The 21,836-nt window shown below is 42.0% G+C and overlaps 1 protein-coding gene and 1 pseudogene across 1 annotated transcript in view; one reads left to right on the forward strand and one right to left on the reverse strand.

The window, feature by feature from the left end:
- GRIN2B (glutamate ionotropic receptor NMDA type subunit 2B) overlaps positions 1-21,836 on the forward strand; it is a 394,378-nt gene that overhangs the window by 310,099 nt on the left and 62,443 nt on the right. The gene's annotated exons all lie outside the window — the stretch shown is intronic.
- LOC107525314 (small ribosomal subunit protein uS8 pseudogene) lies at positions 5,616-5,996 on the reverse strand (annotated as a pseudogene).

Raw genomic sequence — 21,836 nt, forward strand, 5'->3', positions numbered from 1 at the left:
CTCCCAGCCCAGAAGTGCAGCACACCCCACCCAGCAGGGTGGCCAGAGCTGGACTCCAGAGCTTTCAGCAGTGTCAACTACAAAAGAGAACAGAGTGAGCACTTGCATACAAGAACTCGGAGCAAACAAAAATAAACTGTCAGAAACAGAACCAGTTGACTCACTGGCAGCAGGCAATTTGGGGGAGCCAGTGCTAAGAACGCCCTGTACATCCTCGAATTGGCATCACCCTGGAAGGCTATTATCTGAAAGTTTAAGCAGAGAGTAGCAGGTATAAAGCATCAGCAACAGATTTATTTTTATTTATTTACTTTAATTTTATTTTTTAACAACAGTTTATATGTTGTCTTAGTTTCAGGTGGACAGCACAGTGGTTAGATAATCATATACTTCACAAAGTGTTCCCCCCGATATTTCTGGTACCCACCTGGCACCATGCCTAGTTATCACAATATTATTGTCCATATTCCCTAGGCTGTACTTTACACCCCTGTGACTGTTTTATAACTACCGATCTGTACTTCTCAATCCCTTCACCTTTTTCACCCAGTCCCACAACCCTCCTCCTCTCTGGCAACTATCAGCCTGTTCTCTGTGTCTGTGAGGCAGCGACAGATTTCTTAGAAGATATGCTTTATGTCAAGAGTCTCACTTTGGTCTTTTATATACAAACAAGCACATGGGATTAGTTAACCATTGCCGAGGACTTTCATTCTTCAGTTTCTGACGTCTCAATATTCACACATTCTAAGTGTTTTCCTACAGCTTCTTTGCAAAGACACCAGGGAAACTTTTCTTTCTCCTGCCACCTTCTTGTTCATCTCTCTATCTAGCCCTGCTGGGAGCTTCTCATTACCTCTTTCATCATGATAATTCCAGAAATAACATCTATCTTCTCTATATTGCCTTTTACCTGAGGATTCCCATTGAGCCCCTCCAGCAGTGAGGGCTATTCAGCAACCCCATGACTAGTATGGCATTCCTCTGCTTTGGGGTTATAAAAGGAAAGTACTGGAAACACAAGTACAGCTCTTACATTTTTTTGAGAGTCAGGGGGCAGTTTAGGAGGAAGGTAGCAGAGCTGTACAACCATTTTTTTGGGTGAATTTTGACAAAATCAGATACTTAGTCCTGTGTCTGGCTCAACAAATAGAAATTCTGGTGTAAAGGAACCATACATGGGCTTATATTGCAGAAAAGGGGAACGATAACCAATTAATGGTTATAGACACCATTTGCCACTGTAAGTGGATGAAGACATGCTTTCTGGAAACAATGGATTATTATTCAACTTTAAGAAAGAAGGAATTTCTGCAATATTCAACAATAGGGATGAACCTGGAGGACATATGCTAAGTGAAATAAGCCAGTTACAGAAGGACAAACATTACAGGATTCCACTTATATGAGATATCGAAAATAGTCAAATTCATAGATTCAAAAAGTGGAATGGTGGCTTCCAGGGCTTGGGGGGTAGTGGGAAACGAGAGGTTGCTAGTCATTGGGCATAAAGTTTCTGTCATGCTGGATGAATAAACCCCAGAGATCTGCTGTACAACACTGTACCTATAGTTAACAATACTGTATTAAGCCTTAAAAATGTGTTAAAGGGCTTGATCTCATGTTAAGTATTCTTACCACAATATAATAATATTTTAAATTTAAAATTTAAAAAAAGTCTTAAGAGGCAAGCTTAGTTAAAATGGTTACTATGAAGTCACGCTGTATATACGTGATAAGCAGAATGGAAGTTGTCTGTTAACACTGTGCGATGTGCTTCCATTATCATTGCCCTTCTTAGTGTCACTGTGACATCCTAGCTCTCAGGCCAAGAAACTGACTTACTACCTTTCTGATCTCTCTTTGATAGTTGACACAAGTGACCCCTGTTTATTTTCTGGCAATGTGCTCTCTGTTTTATTTGTCTCTCCTTCTTTTTATCCTTCCTCTCACTCTGCCTGCCCTTATTTATTGGTGTGCTCCAGGGTTCCACTCTTGATCTTCTCAAAGACCTATCTACACAGACTTTATGGACAACCCATGCTGAAAAGTGATGATTTCCAAATCTCTATATCCAGATTTTTCTCCTGAGCCCTGGACTTATGTGCCCAACCACCTTCTTAAAATCTTCACTTTTATGTCCCAAGGAGACCCCAAGCTCACCAAACTCAAAACTAGACTCCCATCTTCTCCTTTCTCTTTCCAATGTTATTCTTTCCTTGTATTAACCTTGGCACCACCATCTATCCAGTTTTCCAAAGTAGAAACCTGGGAGTCATTCTAGATGATTCCTCTTTCTCATTTATCTCTCTTGTATGTACCTATTTCTCTTTATTTCCTCTCTTATTGCCTTTGTCATTTATTATGTGCATTATTGCAATTGCCTCCTTCCCCTGACCATGATCTAGCCCTATTCCAATCTATCTTTCACACAGTGTCAGAGGGATCCTCCTAGAACATAAAATTATTCATGTCAGTTCCCTAACTAAAACCCTGCAATAGCTCTCCAGTGACACCAAGATAAAAACTCAAAAACCACACCAAGGAGCTTTGATTTTTATCTTCTGGCTGCAGAATTCTGCCTGCATCTTCATTCTCATTTTCTCTCGCTCCTCAACTTAAACCCAAATTTCTGTCTATAGGAAGCTGATCATGGTTCTCTGAATCTACCATACTCTTACCACCCTGCACTTACATATGCTTTTCTCTTTGTCTAGAAGAGGCAACTTTTCCTCATCCTACTTCTCACCTTTTCCACTTGGCTACTCTTAATGACTCTTCAAGGCTCAGTTTAGATGTTGCCAGCTTTGGTGAGCTTTTCCTGACCTCCCTGCAGGCTAGATTAGAAACCGAGTGTGTATGTTCCTGAACCAACTGACACATACCTTCATCCATACACTATCACACTTGCTGTACTTGCTCATTTTTACATGTCTCTTTTCTCCTGACTCTGAGTTCCTGAAGAGTAGGAACTGAGTTTTTCATCTATATCGTTAGTGTATAATGCAGCCTGGAACATGGTAAAGGTTCACTAAATGTTAAATGAATGAATAAAGGAAATCTTACATTTTCTCAATTAATCCACATGACTTTACATTGAGTAAATATTATTCCAATTTTATAGATGAGGAAACTGAGATCTGCAGAGGTTAAATAACAGGATCATACAAATATCAGGTCATAGAGCACCATGGGTCCACCTTAACCTTATGGAGATTTTGCATGAGCTGTGCGCTACTTTATCTACTAGCATTCTGAAACAACTTCTGATGTAGAACAGTTCCCAGCATGGTTAGGAAAGCGTTAGGAAGAGTTTATATTAAGGAGCTTGGGGTCAATGCGAGGCCAACAGGAAAACCAGCAGTAGATTCTAAAGACCAATGAAACAGATGGACTTTATGCTGGCCTCTAATTTAGTCCCAGAATTTGTACAAATGCCTATAAAATCAACACTAGCCAACTAAGCAGCTAACATTCATTGAACCACCATTATATGTTTGGCTTTTGGAGAATATAAAACTACTATTGCCATTTCTTGAAGAAGTCTGCATTGGGATATTTTTCTTCCCCTTCTCCTGATTTTTATCTTTCCCTCAGAAGAACTTAAAATTCTTCCTAGGTTCCTCTCCCCACTGGATTATTGGAAAGGTGTAGGAGATTCATCTGTTCACACATGATTGATGACTAATTTTATTAATCACATGCCCTGTTTTTAACAGAGGACAGAGTCACTGTTAAAGACCTGTGCTTCTGCCTGAGTACTGTCTGGTTCCTTCTCATACTTCTGGATCCATATTGCCCTTTCTCCTGTAAGGAAATCAGACCTTGTCATTCTTTCTCTTTTCTATCACATGCCATCCTGGCCTGGGGTTCTGTCCCTCCCTTGGGTCAGGAAGTCTAGGCCAGCTTGGGTCTAGGTTCTTCAGATGAACAGACCTTCTTGCTGTCTCCCGCATTCTCTTTCCTCTGGCACTGGTGGATATGTTTCAGACTGGACTTTCCTCTCACTTAGTGGAAAGACCTCATCTTACTGGATATATTTGAGAAATAAAAGAGCAGAGAGTAAGAGGCCATATTAAGCCCTTTAGGTTAAATGGCATTCTATGTATTAATTTATTCACTCAAAAAATGTTTATTAAGCAATATTATACATCAGGCCCTTACTCAGTACTCTCGTACTAAGATTCAGTAACAAACAAAAAAGACAAAAATCTTTACTCTTATGTAGTATGCATCCTATCTGGAGAGACAGAAATCATTAGAACAAAGTAAATTTTATAGCATGTTAGATAGAGATAAATGTTCAAGAGATAAAAATAAAGCAAGGAAGGAAGTATGAAATATTGCAGGGAGGGTGTTAAAGTTTTAGATAAGTAGTAAAAGAAAACCTCACTGAGAAAGAGACTGGGTATATCTGTGGAATCAAGGGAGTGGATTGGGAGTTAATGAACTGAATGAAGTAGCACTTTTGCTCCGTTTGCTAATTTGATAGCTATGGAATACACTTCCTTGTTTAAACTCTAGAGGAAAAAAGGGGTAGCTGATAGACCTAAATCTCTAGTTCTTAAGATTTCATTGGAAGATAAATCAATATCATGTAAAAGGAATTTTCTGTCTTCTTAGGAAAAGTGCACATATTAGGGTCTGTTGAATTTTAAGTGAGAGAGAGGGGCCCCCTCCTATGTGATAAGGGAAGATTTCTTGTGATCTGACTGGTGTCCTTAAGAAAGAATGGAATTTATGTTGACAGGGGAGGAGGTAGGGGATTGCAGGCAGGGTAAGGCTGTGAAAGAAGGAGGAAAGCACGTGGATGGGGCATAATGAGAAGAGGAGTAGCATAAACGAACAGGAGGAGAGCTTCCATGGAGGGGTAGAAGGAGTGAGTGCCCAAGGTTGGCATAGGATATTGAGAGATGAAGAACATAAATTGGCTAGACTCTGGAAAGTCTTGACTGCCGGTCCAAAGTGATTTCTTTCCATTTCTATGTTGTTCATAAGGAGAGTCCTTGCATTAGTAATCAGTTGAAAGAACCTGAAGAGTGTGGAACATCTATCACAGAGCACAGCTTGTGGTGGGTGCTCAGGAACACCATGAAGGCTTCCTTGAAGTGAATTGCTGGTTAGCTAAGAAGGAACATAGGAATGGGTACAGTTGTTGAATCCTGAATATGTAGTTCATGCCCACATGGAAGTGTTAAACTATTAGAGCTAGAAGGGTACTTAGAATATGTATCTTCAACCTCTTATTTTACAAATGAGAAAACAGAGGGACAGAGAGGTTTGAATAATTCATGCAGTTTAACTAATGGGGAACATGGGGCTCTTCTTGCAGATTATTTCCCCAACAGCCTCTTCTGGGGACATTGTCCCTTCAGACAGACAGCTTGGTGCCTACTGGTATGCTATTTGATTTACATCAGTATTCCTCAAGAGGTATGCCATGGAACCCGAGCCTCATGTGATCCACTATGAAAAATTGGTTTCTTGCAAGTTAACTTGCAAGATAACTACTATATTATCATCTGAAAGACTTTAAATGCACATTAGAAAAATATAGTCAAAATTCTTTTTATTTTTTCACGGAGGCATTTTATTTGCACATATGTATTACATCCCTAAAAACTGAATCCCAGGATTTTCCCTCCTCTTGCCTCTTCATGGTCCATGATGCCAGCTGAGGTTATCAGTACAATGAAACCAAACTGATGGATGGAAGCAGGTTTTTTCTGCTTTTTTTATAGATCTTTGAGTTGCACATCAAATCTGGGGCTGATTACTCCACAATTGTTTAACTGGCATATAAAGTTCACAACAATTTTCCCAGCTCTGTGGTCATCAGTAATTTCAAATTTTCCAGTGCAGCCATGCTTCATCATCACAGTTAGAAACCAGACGATGACTTTGGAGCATGGCCTAATAAGAACCTGGCTTTTGCCTCTCTTTTGGGCATTGTTGATACTCTTGAGAGCGTCAGCCAGGATGTTTATGCGCACCATTATGACGGCATGGAAAGATGGAGGAAAGAGGGCCTAAAAATTCTTATAGTAAAGAAAATTGTTTAATTTTTCTGTAACATTTCTCCAAACATATTTCACCATGGTTTTTTATTTTGGGGGGCATTTCCCCCCACTAAGCACCTCTAATCCTAAGGAACTGCCCCTAGAAGCCATGAGCAATCAGTCCTCAGCACTAGTAGGTCTCCTATTACAAGAGGAAGAAGGGAGATAAATCAGAGACGTTTCAGAGGAAAGCCTTAAAATAATAAAGGAAAATAGGAGAGTTGAGGAAAAGCCAGTGCTCCTCCTTCAATTTTCTGTCTTCTCTGCCTGCCTTCTTGCCTTCGTTCCTTCCTTCAAAAAATAACCTTTGAGTGTTCACTGTCTGCAGACCACATTTATGCTTTGCATATATCATTTTACTTGTTTTTCACAACCATCTGGCTAGGTCCAAATGAGGAAACTGAGATCAGAGATAGTAGGTAACTTGCCCAAGATCACACAAGGAAATTAGTTGTAGAGCCCAGATTCAAACCAGTGTTTGAAAGCTAGTATTTTTCACTATCGCGCTGTTTTTCCCAGGTGATTTCTTCTTACCCCTTCCTTTGCTCCTTCCCTCCCTTGCAATGCCAACCACGCAAGGTATAAATGTTAAAACCAATACCCTAATAAGTTAAAGGAGATACTGGACTTTAAGGGAGATGCAACAAGAAGGCTCCTACATCTCCTGTGCCTCTTAGGTATTTAATTTAGCATGTAATTTAGTTTTCTTTAACTAGATCGCAGGATCCTTCAGGGCAGGATGTGATATCTGTATTCTAAGGTCCTCATTCTGCCCTGTCTATACATGCCTTTTACTTGAAAGGTGAAGATGATAAAGTTGAAACGTGTCCATCAATCTCATACCCCTTTTCAACTGGACCTGTTATCATAGGCGGTAACTACAATAAGGTTTTTCATCAAAGGAGAAGCTGTTTTCTTCGTAGCAGTGGGAGGGAACTGGAAATTCTAGAACTTCTTACAGCAAATGACAGTCTTTCTCTTAGGCCTTTCCCACCTGCCTGCTGGTCTTGTCCAAATGTCTGGAAGGCTGCTTAGTTACTGATGTACATGCTTCTCTGTGTTGTAAGATTTTAGACTCTGGGAAGCTGAGGCCTATATTTCACCTGTTTTCCTCCTAGCACTCAGCCCTGGGCCTGGCATGCATTAGGTTCTCAACTGTTTGTTGAGTTGTTTCTGAAGCTGTGCTTTAGAAATTGAGCATTATGATGGACTAGATAGAGCTCAGGTTTATGCTACTTCCTGAATATGCTCCCATGTAATGCGGCATGTCAAAATTTCGATACACCTAGTGTATTACCATTTCAGTAATTTAACTGAGGCACATATAAAGTAACAGTCCAACTCTGCCCAACAGCTGACAGGCCCAGCCAGCCTAACTAATGAAATTTCAGGTTTTATAATCCATATCAGGCAAACAGCCCCTAAGATATCTGAACCAGTGCTCCTTGACTTTCAAGCTCAAAGTTAGCCTGCTGCCAGCGTTCTTTCACCCAGCCCAACCCAACTGTATTGAAGCAGAGCTGCAGGGTTCATTGCTGCCCAGCATCACCCCAAAGTGTGGAACCTTATTAGTCAGTTCCAGGCTTCTCTCTCTGTATTCCTGGTGGGAGGCTTATTATTGTATCCTCAGGACTTTGTCCTAGGTGGTGCAGTTCTTTTTGGGGACACAGTCCTTTAATTTCCCTTTTGAATGGGTGGGAACCTCTCTCCAATAGTAGTCAGGCGGCTCCCTCTATTCTACTTTGCCTTTTTCCTCTCCTCCCTCCTGTCTTTCAGGGGTGAGGAGTGGGCAGCCTTCTTCAACATGATGATCATGGAGGGGGATGGGCTGAGGACCACATGACTCCAATTCTTTCATTTTTAACTTCAAGACCATGTACATTATAGGTCGTAAGAGCCCGGAGTCATATTGTAACCAATGCCTGGTAATATCTCATGAGTAATGTCAGGTAATGAGAAGGGAAGTGTGGAAAGGCAACATAGTGTATTGGAGAGTATTTGACCTTTGAGCTTTAAAACGACTTAAGTTATAGGACCTTGAACAAAGTCACTTAAATTCTCCCAAGCTGGTACACTTACATTCTCCAAAGCTTGCTTTCCTCTTCCATGAAATAGAGATAACAATTGTATTAGTTTCCTATTGCTGCATAACAAAGTTCCACAAACCTGGTGGCTTTAAGAGTGCACATTTATCATCTCACAGTTTCTGCGGGGCAGGAGCTCAGGCATGTCTTTAACTGAATATTCGACTCAGAGTCCTACGAGGTTGCAATGAAAGGGTCAGCCGTGCTGAGTTCTCACCTGGAGGCATGGGTGAGAAAGACTTCTTTTCCAAGCTTATTCTGCTTTGTTGGCAGAATTCACTTGCTTGTAGTCATTTGACTTCTTACTGGACATTGACTAGAGGCCACATTGAGCTCCTGGCCATGTGGCCCTTTCCATATGCAGTGGATGACATGGCTGTTTGCTTTTTCAAGGCCAGTAGGAGAATTTCTCCCTCTAGGTTCTTAAGAAATGTTGTAAAATAACACAATCATGGGAGTGATAATCACATCTCCATTGCTATTAGCATAACCTAATCAAAGGAGTGGCACCCTATCATCTTTGCCTTATAATATTGATTAGAAACAAGTCATAAGGGAGGAGATTATACAAAGTAGTAGTAACCTTAGTAACATCACCCACAGTCAGTTACAGTGAGGATTGCATGAGATAATGTATGTAAAACATATGTAAAAAACCCATCCATTCCTGTCTTGCTCTCTGGAAGACACACGGAGGCAGGTGGTCTGAGGAGACTGAAGCGGAGGCAAAGACAATGGCTAGAGCTGGAGACAGGAAAACGCATAATAAAGGCAGAGCTCAGCAAGGAGAGGGCAGATGGCTCTGTTCATAAGCGTGTCATTAGAAACATTACATATATCTCTTTGGGTCCTTTTTTTGTAATTTTGGGAAGAGGAGCTTCTGATCCTTAACCCCCTATGATTTGCTGCTGTATCAGGTTCTTGTGTTTTTGTTCCATGTAGTAGCTGCTGAAAACTGCTCCCTTGTTTATTAATGAGCACAGTCTGGGAAGGGGGGTTAAAAAAGAAAAAAAAAAGCGTTCAGTGTCTTATTTTGTTAACTTAAACACATTTCTGAGGTGAAATGATGCTCTTGAGTTTCTTCTAATCGTTGTCTCAAATATATGTCCTTCTTTTTATTCTTCCCCAGATTCCTCCACTAGGTCTTCAGATTCTGCCCCTTTTTTCCCTGCTGTTGAAACAGTTGTTTGTGTAGAACTTGCCTTGCAGGAAAATTCAAGGGAATCAGTGAATTGGAGGGAAGAAATGTCGAGGAAGGTCAGGGAAGGGGGCTGTTGACATCATTCCTCCTACCTGGAGGCCTAATCCAGAATCGAGTGGGAAAGAAAATGAAAAATTAAGGCTTGGGGGAAAGAAAAAAATAAGACGGAGGAGGAGGAACAGTAAATGCAAGAGAAGGAGGAAATTGTCTATTTTTGTGAAAAATTATGATTATTTTTCAGACTTAGAGCCAAGTATCTTTGGAAAATAGCCTTTTTATATTTCATAAAGAAAATTATTTACATAGCCCCAGTATAAGAAAATTTAGAATTACTTTTGTCTCCAGGGGCAGAGCTGATGGTCCTTCATTATTGAAAACAGAGATGGCCCTTCATTGTGTGACCAGGCACTTTAGTTGATTGTTGATATAATTGATAGTATTTTCTTTTATAGCTTATGCTATTCTGTTTGAATTATAAGTTAGTTGGCCAGGGGTACGTGCCATATGGAAAGAGCTCAGAACTCTGTGCCCAGAAACCCAAGTTCAAGCTCCAACTCTGCCACAAGCAAGCTCTATGACCCTGGGCAGTTACTGAAACCAGCCTGGGCCTCAGTTCCCTCACTTTTCAAGTGAGGATTCTGAAACAGAATATTGGTTGTTAGTGATATCACAGGGAAATGACATGCATCAGAGCAACTTGCACATAGCTAGCATTTAAATATGTGAGAATGCATGGAGAAGGAGTACATAAGCAAATAAATATGTATTTTTTTTGGCAAATAAATTCTAGACTGTGCAGAGCTAGTCTAACGCTTACTTCTTAAATATGTTCAAAGTTATATTATATATGTGTCATGGGAAAAGCTTATAATAAAGAGTGCATGTAGTAATTTGCTACTGAGAATAATTAGGTTTTTAATCAAGAGAGAATCACAGCCTCTCAGGTCTGGAAGGCACATTTGTGGTCATCTGATTAGACCCCTCATTTACAAAGGTGACTCATCCATGGTCATATCTGACTGGCAGAGATGGAACTAAAAGCCAGGGCCTTGCCCTCCCCTCCCAGGGCCCCCTCAGTGGGGCATAGTGTACATATGAGTGATTCCCAGGGAAGAAAGGTGAAAATAGGTACTGACTTTTACATTCAAAATAGTGAGATTTTTTTTTTTTTTTTAAAAAAGAATGTTACATTTTTGAGCAATGACTTTGGCTACTTAATTTTATTTGTATGGAGCTACAACCTTGAATTGCCAAAAATGTCACAAATTCTACCTGGGTGATTCCAGATTCTGAAGAGAGAGGCCTATATTTTCAAAACTGAACTATATTAAAAACACCTGCACAGACATTTATTTTGACAAGTAAACACATAAAAATAGTGTTGCACAGGGCTGGGCTCTGGATCCACTTCTAGTTAAGATTGTCATCAATGACTAGGATGCCGCAACAGCATCCTCATTAAGTTCATAGACGAGACTGAATTTAAAGCGAAGGCTAAAGCCTTGGGGGATGCAATTAGAATTGGAAATGACCTCAACAAATTGGACAAGTAATCAGAAACTAACAGGATGAAGTTCAGTAAAGACAAGGGCAAAAGGAAGTCGAAAACTCAGAGGAAATAAAGACAAGAAAAGACTGAAACATGGAAATGGCAGGTCAGGCTGAGAACTACCAAAAGAGATGTGGGTTACAGTGACTTCAAAGTAACATGAGGCAGTTACATAGCAAAGGATGCTCTTTGTGACAAAGCAAGTCAATGTATATATTTGGAGTCCTAAATTTTATGGTAAGGAGAGCTACGGAAGTTTCTGTGGAAGGTTTACCTCTTGAATAGTTTCCTTACGATAGAATTATGCCTACCAAAAAGTAATATGGTATAAGAGAGAGTAGTTAATATTGCTCAGAAATTTTTTTAACTTTCAATTAAAACAAACTTCATTATCTTCTGGCTGGCTGGGTAGGTAACAAGTGTGATCCTTACTGACTAGATAGGCTCCTTCTCAGTCCACTTTTGGTTCCTGGAGGTACAGGGCAACCTGGCCATTTCTTGGCCCTAAGCTCTTAATTCTTAATAGATAGTTCAGAATGGTCCAGAAGTATTAAATAGAGGATATGGCAAAAGTAGGTTTATAGTTGTTTGTATGGAAAATAATACAATAATTAATAAATAATAATACAGGAATAAACTCTGTGTTTCACGTACTCACAACTGTAGACCGCATTTGCCCTACCCTGTCTTGTTGTTATGATCATTCCTTAAAATCAGTATGTCACAGAACATTTTGAGCTTGAACATTTTGTCTACATCCCAAATGCTGTAATGTCTATTTCCGCATAAAGGTGGACTAGAGAAGCATAGGCCATGAGATGAATTCATTCAAAGACTGTAACATAGTGAGGGTGCATGGGCTGGATGCTGAGCCAGGACCAGACACAACAGCTATGGGGAGTCACAGAGAGAAAATAGGATTAACAACAGCAGGACAAGAGACAGGACGGAAGTAGGGGTTTTGCCTATGATTTTTTGATGTCCTACTTCCATACAAAGCTCTGGACTGATTTATACAGGTTATCTCATTTAGTATTCAGATCTAAACATAAATACAGTTGACATCTATATTTTATGGATGGGAAGGCTGAGGGAAGGAGCAGGATGGTTACTCATCTAAGGACACTCTAAGTGGAAGAACTAGCATTTGAGCCAGGGTTGTGTGACTTCAACTCAAATAATTTGCCTCTAAAAATATAACGGAGGAAGAAAATATGAAGAATAAGAGGTGGAGAGGTGAGGAAAAGGCCGTGGGAAATTTAAGAAGTAAAAGGGAGAGGAAGGTGAAAGAGAAAGTGAGTAGAGGCAGGGTAAAAGGAAAGACAGGAAGGAACAAAGGCAGGGAGCAATAGGTGAGAAACAGAGGAAATAAAAGGCTGCAGTGAAAGGAAGGAGAGGAATTGTGAAACCCCAGCAGAGGACACAGTATGCTTCTGACAAGAGCGTTCTGAGTGTTGACCGAGACATCCTTCTTCCAAGACATACTGTACTTTTCCAATCTTCCTGGAGTGCTGGGTCTCCTTGAGAATTGCAGAATTCACAGAAATTAAAGAGAATCTGGTGAGTGGCTATTGGGTAACAAGGGAATGATTAAAGGGGCAGTAAATGGAGCACACGTGGGAACTTTAAAGAAAATGGAAGATTGAACATTGAGAAGTGACCTGTTAATGGTCTTCAGGTATGAAAAGGCTATTAACGTTGACTGCTGAAAACGGCAAAATTTATCCGGTAGCAGAACAGACCTCCTCAATGTGTGAACACCGTGACAGCTTTTACTGCATCTACCACTGCAGAATCTTTTCATTTTTATGCTCTGTCCAAGACATTAGTTGCACTAGGGTGTGCTACTGACTGGTTGCCACAGTGTATGAATCAAGAAGCACTGTTCCTGAAATTTTGCTAGGACCTTTTGCAGGCTAGGCATGATCGAACCAGACTGTTTCCCTGGAAAGCACGTGGCTTGGGGGAGACAACTGGGTTTCAATCTTGACACTGCAACTTATTGGCTCGATGACCCTGGGCATCGTTCCCCACTCAGTGTAGTGGAGAAAATATAACTTATCTTGCTGTGTGTGTAGACCTTCCTCAGGGCTTGGGAGATGGGAGGTATTCCATACATGTTATCTTTCACTTTCTTTTTCCTTCCCACGGGGTACAGCGAAGGTGAAGAGAATGCCTCATCTTCACCATGGGCTGTCATAAGTGCAGGAGCCAAGAGTAGGGTAATTGGGGTAAGAAGAGGGGTAATGTCCTATGTCCAGAAAATTTAGACCCATTTCCATTTTATAGCAGGGGATAGGATGGTGCTTGTTGTACTGAGGTCACTAGGAGTTCACAGTTCTCTGAGGGTTGTGACTTGCTAAAAGATCGTCCATCCACACTTGCCAAGTGGCTCTTCAGCGTTAAAGGCTGACATCTGTGCTCTGATTCTTACATTATTAAGACAGACCATTTTGAAATGAGAGTTCAAGTGCCCTCCCATAAATGGAGATGGAGTTCTACACTCTGGAGATGTGTTTAACTTGCAAATTAAAAAGACCTGTTCTTGTGCTTTTGACTGAGGGCCAAATTGAAAACTATGAACACCAATTCTGACTCTCTTAAGAAGGAAGGCACAGCTTTTCCCCAGATGTTACTTTCCCTCAGATGAGTGGTTGGTGCCCAGTGATTGCCTCTGCTACTAACATTCTGCCTGTGTGTACTTGTTCACCCATGTCATTCAGCATGCACTTAAGCATGTGTATGGACATATCTTGGCCTGGGTTTATTCCTTGCAAAAAAAAAATTCAAAGTCCTTTAAGTATATTACTGTCATGTCCAGGTATTATGGGATACCTTGGACGAGTCTCTTACAAGGTTTTTTAGTTACCTTGTAGAGCAGAGTGTAGAAAACATGGTCAGGGGAAGTATCCTCGTCTGGGAAGTTGTATCTTCTGTATTTAAAGCCACTGGAAATGGGCTTTTGCTCAGTTTCTTTGAGCTGATCTTATATGTCTCTTTGTTTTCTTTTATATTGTCTTTGGCTCAGGTCAAGGAGTGCATAACTTTCACCATCTGGGACAGTGGAAAGATGACAGCAGGTCTTTCTGAAGAGTAGAAACCTTCCTTTCTACTTCAGTGGGAAATCCAATCTTATGTCTTTTAAATCCCCTTTGCCAGTCAGACCTGCACACTTGTTTACAGGTCAGTGACATCATTTTGGCCTAGCTCTGTTTCAGTTTACTGATGCAACGTGGACTTTACTTATTTGGCACACAAAGTAGAAGGTAAAGGAAAAAGATTGTCAAAATATTGCCCAGCCACCGTGGCTCAGCAGTTGAGTATTGACCTATGACCCAGGAGATTGCTGTTTGATTCCCGGTCAGGGCACATGTGTGGGTTTCGGGTTCAATCCCTGGCAGGGGGCGTGCAAGAGGCAGCCCGATCAATGACTCTCATCGTTGATGTTTCTATTTCTCTATCCCTCTCCCTTCCTCTCTCTGAAATCAATAAAAATATATTAAAAAAATATTTGGTGGAATCTACGGGTAGGCATCTTAATATATCCAACTTCTCTCTATATATATCACTGGTCTGATGTCCTGAACAGCAAAGAACACGTCTTCATCAGGGGTCTGTTTACACTTAGGTTAGGAAGGATAATGATTTGTTAGCTTAGGTAAGACCCTATGTCATGATTATTGTTATCATTTTGAGAAAATGCTGACTAAGCCATGCATTATTTCTTTGCATTCTGAAAAAGCAAAATGTATGGAAATTCTGACATTTCCTTTCACTGGTAGATACCAAAACTTTACTGAAGACAGAACACCTCATGTAAGAAGACCAACTGATGTTTTCTGAAAGGAAATGTACACAGTGCACAATTAATTTCTTATTGTCCTTTTCTATACTCACATTTTTTAACCTGCTCAGTATGGACCATGAGTGTTAAGACTAGAAATATACAAAGAGGAGCTGTGAGCATAATTATGAATGGAAAGGAAGCCTTAGCTGTCCCTCAAGTCTAAGTCAGCTCCTCTTTACCTTGCTTTGCCACCCTGCCTTTTCTTCTTAGCTTCCAGAACACATTTATTTCTTGTTCGTTGTCTGTACTTGCTCAATAAGGGCAAGATTATACTATCCAATCCCTTTATTTGCAAAATCTTCTAGGTGTGGATATCTCCCAAAATGTTATCTCTAGTGTGGAACTCTCACCTGAATTTAGACACTAATGGCCATCTGCTCATTGACATTTCAACTGGGATGTTGGATAGGCAATTCAGACTTAACCCATTCCAAATCAAGCTCTTGATTTTCTCTGCAGGTCTGCCCCTACCCTCCATGTTACTCATTTTAGCCCATATTTACTGAGCCCTTCCTATACCCTGTTCTAAGTGCTTTACATTTATTAACTTCTTTTATCTTCATAATGACCCTATGAGGTAGATAGTATTAATAACCCCTTTCACAAAGGATAAAACTGAGATACAGAGTGAACTTGCCTGAGGTTACAGGGCTCATTAGTAGCATATCTGTGCATCAATCTCAGACCACCTGGCATCTGTGTCCTCATTGGCCACAGTCTAATCACTGCTCTGTACAGGGTCTCAGTAGATGGCACCACCTGATTCACCCAGTGACTCAGGTTCCAAACCTCAGAGTCATCTTTTTCTCTCCACTCAATATAAAATTCATCAGCAAATTCTGTCATCTCTACCTTCCAAATATATCCTGAAGTCACCCAATTCATGCTTCCTCTGTTGCTACCATGATGGACAAAGTCACCACCATCTCCTCACTCACCTTCTGCATCTACTCTTGCTCCTCATAGGCAGTTCTCCATGTAGCAGCAGCCAAAGTGCTACTTTCAAAGCATAACAGTTCATGTCAGTTATTTACTCAAAACCATGTGATGGCTTTCAGCAAACACAAACGATTCAAAGCCTTACTATATGGTGTGTCTCCTCCCTCCCTCTCCAGATTCATTTCCTGCCGCTCTTCCCTCAGATTCCCACCTCCAGCCTTACTGGCTGACTTGCGGTTCCTCACACACTCCAAGGAAGGTCCCATCGCGAGACCTTTGCCTTTGCAGAGTCTTCTGCCTGAAATCCTCCTTCACATACTCACATGACTCTCTCCTCATTCAAGTCTCTGTTCCCCTGTCACCTCCTTAGGGAAGACTTCGCTGACCACCCGGAGTAAATCACACACCATCTCTTCCCCCCGCCCCATGTTTAGTTTTCTTAATAGCAGCTCTCTCTAGCTGACATTTTAATATATATCTTCTTATTCCCTTTCTCCCACACTAGACTCTTAATTTCTGGAGGGCAGGGACTGGATTGTTCATTTCTATCCCTAGCACCCAGAAAAGTGCCTTTCTTCCAGTGGGGATATAAAAATATTTGTTGAGTGACTGAATGAAGGAATGGATTAAAGAACAAAACTTGCATTCTAATTACAGGTGTCAGTGCATGAAAGTTCCTGAGCTTCTGCCTCCACCATAAAATGCCAGAGGTGTACAATACCTCTTCCAACATAATGTGCGGGAACCCAGACGCATACTCATTTCCTCACTGCTGCTAACTACCTAAATGAAGTGGAATGTCTTGCTTAAAGCAAGCAAATGGCTAGATTCAGGCACCAAGTTATAGATCCCAGGTTCACACATTTGCTCAACCTTCTGTGCTCACACTCAACCTTTTGATTACTACTTTTATCTGTTGTTTCCAACAGACACTGAATGTCGATCCCAATTAGAAAATTATCTTTGCATAAAAGCAGCAGGAGGGTTGTAAGTCCAGATGCGTGATGCTTTTCCAGCTTCCTCTGCTCCTCCCTGAACTAATAAAATGTCTGGGAGAGTGCTGGTAGGGTAGTGGGGGGATATTGAGGTAGGTAACTATTTGTCACCCAGAGGGAGCTCTTAAAGAGGGTCTTTTGAGTCCCCTTCTTTATAGAAAAGAGGGAAAATGCAAATGGCCCCCTCTCCATTTCCAGCCCCTCTTTAGTGCTCCTGACTTTGTTTCACCATCCTGCTCCTCTCAGTGTGAAGAGAAATCTCTCCATACTCCTCTACATTCTCTAATTCTTTTAAACCTCCTTTTACCAATAACAGCCCATCAGATCCCAGAACAAATATCCGCACTCAGTACAGCAGCTGGTGTCCTGCCTTACTGGATCCTCCCTCTGTCCCGGCAGCGGAATAAAATCGATCACTTCCTGTGATGCTAGCACCACAGGGGTTTTCATGAGTTGGTATTAACCGGTGAGTTATTGGCTAAAATGTGGGACAAAAAGAGGCCAAAGGAGCATCATTTGAAGTTTTTGCCCCTCTCTTGCTGAAATTTTCCATAACCCCCCAATAACACCCATGTCTGGAGTGGACTGTACTGCCTAGTGTTCCATAGAACTCAAGGAAAAATCAAGGAGTATATAAGCACAGATAGTAGGATTTTCAGAAATTACAGAAGTAATATGTGATCGTGGGAAACAATGAAACACGATAACTGACTTTCCCCTATGCCTCACATACCCTCCCCAACCGTGCCTACTATGGCAGAGACTGTAGCTATCGACCAAAATGTGTTTGCTGGACTCTGTTTTCCAGCCTTCTTTTACAAGTAGGCATAGCCAATACGATGTGAGCAGAAGTGACAGGTGTCACTTTCAGGCCTGGCCCATAAAGCACTGCACACAAGCTTGGCTACACCCCTTTGTCTCTGGGTCGCTGGAATGGGGACACCTCCATGGGGACCGATTCTCCATTGGCCTGGGTCCCCAAATAACTGCATGAAGGAGGCTGCCCTGCCAACCTCATGCAGTTTCATTAGCTGGAAATGAAATTCTATTGTGTTGGAATCATCATACATTTTACAGCAGGTAGCCTGACATATGAATACACCAGACGTTATAAGTTGCCTTTCAATATGTATATTTCTTTTTTCTCCATTTGATTATAAGCATCTCGAAAGCAGAATCGGTCAGTGCTTTCTGTGCCCCCTGCAGGCCTCCCACAGAGCCCGACACAGGACACATAGTAGTTACTGGTCAGAGAATTGATTTCTACCTTTTATTCCAGGGTGAGTTAAGACGTGAGTTAGGAACATGGCCAAATCATACGGGTTTTTCGTTTTGCCTTGAAATCTGTCTTGAGTAGAGAGGATCTCTTATGTGTGTACAGCAGCTCAGAACTGACATGGTCAGCGAAGTGTGACATGCATTTTTTGCTATCCATAAATGGATTATCTGCTGTGACCCACTCTCTCATCTCATCGTTTTGGCACATTCCTCTTGTCGACAGCTGTGTGGTAGGCGCCGAGAAGGGCCCTGAGCCAAGGGAGGGTGAGAAGCAGGTGGGGGTGGGTTTGGGGGTGGGTGCTTGTGGCACTGCCTGGGTATGAGTTGTGACTATATTCTGCAGGCACACAAAATGCTGATTATCTGTTTTACTGTTCTATGTATCTTTCTTATTATCTCAGGCATAATCAAGAGTTGATGGTAGGAATATTTAAGTTAATATCAGGTAGGGTACCGAATAAACCCCCATTGCAGGAAAAAATGGGAACTTTTTCAAAGCAGGAATTTGTCAGTTTGGCACCAGATCTCTTTAAGGGAATGAAAGGCATTTTATTTCCACCAACTAGCTTCAGGTCAGGCAGGTGATGCACGGTAAATATTAAAATCCTCATTGTAGATGGTTTTGACCCTGTGGTTCTTGGCTACTCCAAGGGACCCTGCCGGCCTTCACCTTCAGATGCAGAGGCCAGTGTCCTCATGAAGCTCCTTTTTCTGTGGACCTCCCAGTCTGCGCCCTGTCTCTGAAGACCCACTATTGAAAAATGGTGGTTTACACCAGTGCTTCTCAAACTTTGGAGAACATCGGGCTTGTGAAAACCCAGATTTCTGGGTTCCACCCCCACAGTTGCTGATTTAGTGGGTCTGGAGGGAAGCCTGAGAATTTGCATTTCTAACAAGTTCCCCAGGGATGCCGATGCTGCTGGTCTTAGGACCACACTGCGAGCACCATGGGTCTAAACCCCTCAGCATCCCTCCATGTTGATGAAGGAATCTACGGACATGCACAGTGAGACAGCCCTGCGAGATGAAGGACCCCTGCGGTGAGGTCTCCCTTCCCATAAAGCCAGCTGGGAGCTTCAAATCAAGAGTAGATTTGCCCAGGGCAATTTGGTGAAATGTCACCTAACTCCATTGTCTCACGGTCTGTCTTTTGTGTCTCCAAATTCGTTCCCTCATTTCCCCACTAGTAAAATGAAGAGATCGCTGTAGATGAATACAAATGGTCCTCAGTCTTGCTGCCCGTTAGAATCACCAAATAAATCCCTCCAAATCTGTTGTTCATACTACATCCTGCTTGGAGAGTCTAACATAACTGGTCTGGCACAGGGCCCAGAAATGAGCATTTTAGCAGCTTTACAGGTGATTCTAGTGTGGAGTCTGGTTGGAAAACCATTGAGAGTCTAGCTCACTTCCAGATCTGCTGTCTCTCCACCCTCTGCCCCACCCCAGCCCCCAGCCCCCAGCTATCCGGTCTCACTTGGCTCTTTGCCCTGACCCCTCACTTGCTTCTCTCTGTGCACATTGTATTCTCTTTACCATGTGGCACAAAGTCACTTCATACCTCATTAACTTCCTCTGCTTAATTAGGCAGAGGACAGGTCCCAAACAACTGTAGCCTGCGTGGAAATTCACTGATAGAAACATACACAACAGCCCCGGCCGGGTTGGCTCAGTGGTTAGAGCGTCAGCCCGCAGACCAAAGGGTCACAGCTTTGATTCCTGGTCAGGGGCACATACCTGGGTTGTGGGTTTGCTCCCTGCCCCCTCTCAGGGTGCGTACAGGAGGAAACCAGTCGATGTGTCTCTCTCACATTGACATTTCTCTCCCCTCCCCTCCCCTTTCTTCCTTCCACTCTCTAAAACGCAATGGAAAAAATATCCTCAGGTGAGAATTAAAAAAAAAATTAGGATCGCTTTTAGGGCCCCCAAAATATGTTGACTGTGGAAGCAGAGAAGGTGCCCTTTCTGGAAAGTGACTTTGCTGCACAGTCACACGAGAGCTAGAGTGGCACACATTTCTTTCAGCACTGGCTCAGAGAACTTCATTCTCTTCGATTGGCCCAACCACGGTTCGTGGTGATGCCTACAGATTTTGCATGTACTTCATATCTATAGCAAGTAACTCAGGTGAGAGGACTTCTCTATTTCCTAGCCTTTCAGCCTTTAAAGAAGCAAAAGGAATGGGAAAACCGAGGCAGACTGTGGACGCTTTGGCTTTCCCGGGCCCTTCCACTGCCACCAGAGGGAGGGGAGGTGGGGGGCTTTGGGGGTAGGAACGCCAGTGTTGCTTGGTTTCCTGCTGCATTTAGCTCAGGGGGTACACATTTGTAACTCCCAAGTGTGAGTGGGGTATAACCTAACTTCACTTTAATTTTATTCTGGCCCTTTGTAACTTGAGCTAGAAGCACTGGAAACATCTTTACCTTCTTTTCTGGACTGCACTTGAAGCCTTCATTGGTGGATCCTGTTCAGTTCAGCTGTCATTTTCAATAAGATCTTAGTTTTGTTTTAGGTTGTTGTTGTTTTCCTCCCAATAAGATGACTTTAGTTAAGTTGAGGGGCAGTTTAGGTAAGGTGAGGGGCACTGAGGAAATTTAGTAATTTAATTCTACCATGTGTCTGGACAGGAATCCCAGGCCGGGGACTGGTGCTTTTCTGCTAATTAATTCTCCATGTCAGGCACCTGGAAACCCGCCTCTTCGGCCTCATCTGAGTTGACTAATTAATTAAGCTGTATTTGTAAACAGACATTTTCTCCTCCAGCACTTTTTTCATCATCTGTTTTTTTAGCCACAAGCTGGTGACCCCATTTAATAGTAAACTACCTGGCCAATAAATTTGCTCTCCGACGGGCTGAGGAGGTTCCATTTGGAGGCCTCCCAGCATCGTACAGGAAGCCTAGACTTTGGAGGGAGGCAGATAAGGGTTTGAATCCAATTTAGCCATTTATTAATTATGTGACCACAGGCAAATTGCCTCACATCTCAAAATGTCATTCCCCATTTTTCTCCTGCAAAACCTACCACTTAGCCCAGTGTCTGGCACATCGTCAGTATAAATACCACTAAAGAAATAAGCACCTTTGATTACTGGGTGTTTTTTGCTAAATGGGAGCACTTATACTACCTTGACTTCGTGCAGGGAGTAGACACTTCCCTTTTCAAGATACTGCCACATGCAGTGTGATGTGTCACTCATGAACCCCAATGGGGAGTTTTGATAAATGTTGTTACATTGTAGTTTACAGATAGGAGAGTCAGGCTCATCAAGGTTGGGGACGTGGTCCCATGCTGGTTAGAGGCTGAGCCTGACCTGGCCTTCGCATTCCTGGCTTACTAGTTTTGTTTTGAGAACAGATATTCCCCTGACCTTTAATGGGTGGTGTGAAAGTAGATTATAGACACCGGGGTGGGGGTGGGGTGGGGGAGGTGGGGGTTGGGGAGAGTTACTCAGGATATCCCAGGAGCATCTTATAAAAGAAAGTAATGAGATAGCACTGAAGCTAAAGGTGTTGAAATAGCTACTAGAGAAACATTATCTGACACATGGAGACATGGAAACCGTTTATCTTCTGGATTTCCCATTCTGTAACATCCTCCCTCACTGTCCCACTAGCTTTTGTTGGTTTATAGGTAAATTGTTAGTATTTGTTGTAGCCCAAACTTATTAACTAATATCAATAACATTAATACTTACATTTGGATGGTGTGATATACATTTGATTCGCCTAGTAGTAGTAAAATATATATACGTACATGCTTACATATATACATATATAAATACATACATACGTATCTCTCCATTTTGCTGATAAACAAACTCTGATTCCAAGAGGTGAAGTTATCTGTCACATTCACAGAGCTTGTCAGTGGTAGGGCCGGGCC

Source organism: Miniopterus natalensis, chromosome 2 (genome assembly GCF_054644295.1).
Source record: "Miniopterus natalensis isolate mMinNat1 chromosome 2, mMinNat1.hap1, whole genome shotgun sequence".
NCBI lineage: Eukaryota > Metazoa > Chordata > Mammalia > Chiroptera > Miniopteridae > Miniopterus > Miniopterus natalensis.